The sequence below is a fragment of the Myotis brandtii genome, unplaced genomic scaffold (assembly GCF_000412655.1).
Source record: "Myotis brandtii unplaced genomic scaffold, ASM41265v1 scaffold18, whole genome shotgun sequence".
NCBI lineage: Eukaryota > Metazoa > Chordata > Mammalia > Chiroptera > Vespertilionidae > Myotis > Myotis brandtii.
This window is the reverse complement of record NW_005356674.1, coordinates 11,971,742-11,974,123: the sequence shown is the minus strand read 5'-3', so window position 1 is coordinate 11,974,123 and position 2,382 is coordinate 11,971,742. Positions and strand designations below refer to the sequence as shown.

General features: G+C 36.3%; 1 protein-coding gene across 3 annotated transcripts in view; it reads left to right on the top strand.

Annotated features, from left to right (window-relative positions):
• ZNF385D (zinc finger protein 385D) overlaps nucleotides 1-2,382 on the top strand; it is a 705,866-nt gene that overhangs the window by 240,267 nt on the left and 463,217 nt on the right. The gene's annotated exons all lie outside the window — the stretch shown is intronic.

The following is a 2,382-nucleotide window of genomic DNA, read 5'->3' as shown; positions in this document are numbered from 1 at the left end:
AAGTAAGTTTATAAAATTTCTATTGAAGTTCAGACAATATTGAAGGATATAAATATATTCATAAACTCCAGTAAGAAAGATACCATTTCATGTCCCAGCCAGTGCTTGTTTGGCGTAGGAAAATCTCTTCTCTTCTTTTTCTTCACCTTCCTCTCTCTCTGTGTATTCTAATGTACATATATGTACATGTCTACCTATGTGTACATTTAAAATAATTTCAAATTATTCATATTGATAGTGAATGTGTGATATTCCCTATATAAATGAGATTCCCAAAACTAAATGTGAAAAGCTCATGTATACTCATCTGTGAAATGTAGATAAAGGTCTTGACCTCTAAAGGACCTTTCATATATATCTATATATTCTATAATTCTAGTTTACAATGACCTTACTAATTTATTCTAAAAATACATAAATGTGTTCAGAAGATATTATAAGAAAGCAATCTGAATTTGACTTTCAAATAATTTCCTAGAAGTAGCTTGGAAGCCATCCCTCCCCCCCCCTCACCCCATACAACTTTAATGAGCACTTTACTTGTCAAAGACGGAAGTTCAGAAATTTCGCCTCTGTAAGAGATGCTCTAAACCCAGTTATCCTCCAACCCTGAGGCGGAATGGCTTAAAAAACACAATGTGCAGAGCTGCAGATTAGCAGTACTTAGATGGCGGGGTTTGATGCCATTTCAGGCTGCCTGAATGAACTGCCTCTGACAAACCCTCTCTTGCAAACCACCAGCAGCAAAGTGCCTCTTTGTCTACAGTTACAAGCCAGGCGCCAGGCTCTGGGAGTTTTCATATTGTTTCTAATATATTGGTGCTTGGACAAAGTCAAATCATCCCCTATGAAAGCCTGGCTGCCCAAAGGGTATAAACCCAATTGCCAGTGGTTTATTCGGCTCTGACAGCTCTCAGTGTAATCCTAACAGCCTTTGGTAAAACAAGCAGGCAGGGGGAAAGCTCCAGAGACTTGCTTCTATTCATTTCTGTAATAGTTTTCCTGCCACAGGAGACTTAAGGAGATTTGTGCAGCCTGCTCTCCTTTCATTAGCAGCAAGTGCAGTGCTGTTGGGTAAGTTAATGTGTAAGACTGTAAAAAAGCATATATATATATATATGCACATATATGTATCTATATATATATGAATTTTTATTTCATGTTTAAAACAGTCTTTTTATTTCATGTTTAAAAACAGTCCTTTTACTTAAGTACAAAACAACTGAAACACAAAGATATAGTAAATATACTTTTTGCATTTTTTTTTAAACCATAGACAGTGCCTGGCCTCATTCTCTGTGTTGAATGCAATACCATGGTTCACTGGTTTGGGTTATTTTTTTAATTTTGCTACGAACATGTTAAAATTATTGTTATTGGACTGGAGAGGAAACCTGATTGAATTTTCAGTACAATCATAGTTCTTGTCATAGGATGTAATGATATTTAATGATTTCTTCCTATTTCCATATGCAACAACATGCCTCAGAATTTTCAGGCTTAGTTTGACCATTGTATCAAACTGTCAGAACGAAGTTACTCATGCAGCATTCTTCTTTCCTTCTTTGCTAGGAAAACTCTTGTTAAGAAAAATACACGTTTGTAGTTGGTATAACACAGTACCCTAATCTATGAATATATTTATATATGAACTACATGTAAGAGCAAGATGCCTCACAGATACAGAGCTTTCATCTTCTATACACTGTATAATTTTGGCTGCATGTTATTCTTAATTCTCTTTTAGAATTTATTCTACATTGTATCATGTTGACTAATTCCTGAATTAAAAGATAGATGAAATATACTGACTATATTATAAATAGTCAGTAGACACATCCTTTGTGTATTTGAAGTCATCACTGCAGATGTCAGTGATACATACTTTAAAGTTCAATATTTCATAAATTGGAGCACAGATAAAGAGACGAGAAAATAAGGATAAGTCAGATAAGGCACAGCTATTTAGAACAGTTAGTTACGTCTTTAAGATACTTGTTTTCCCTATAGATTAGATAGAACAACAATGTGGAATGGGCACGCTAAAATTGATGACTTCCTAATTTTTTGTGCTCAGGTAAAAAATCACTGAATTTACCCTAAAATTAAGACTTTTGTGGCTTTCCTAATGTTATTTTTATTATTAAAAATCTAAGTTGTTGACCTGGCCGATTTTGCTCAGTGGTTAGAGTGTTGGCCTGCAGACCAAAGGGTCACAAGTTTAACTCCTGGTTAAGGGCACATACCTTGGTTGCAGGTCCAATTCCCTGCCCTGGTCAGGGCACTAGCAGGAGGCAACCAGTCGATTGTCTCTCTCACATCAACCTCTCCCTCTCCCTCTCCCACTCCCTCTCCCTCTCCCTCTCCCTCTCCCTCCTCCTC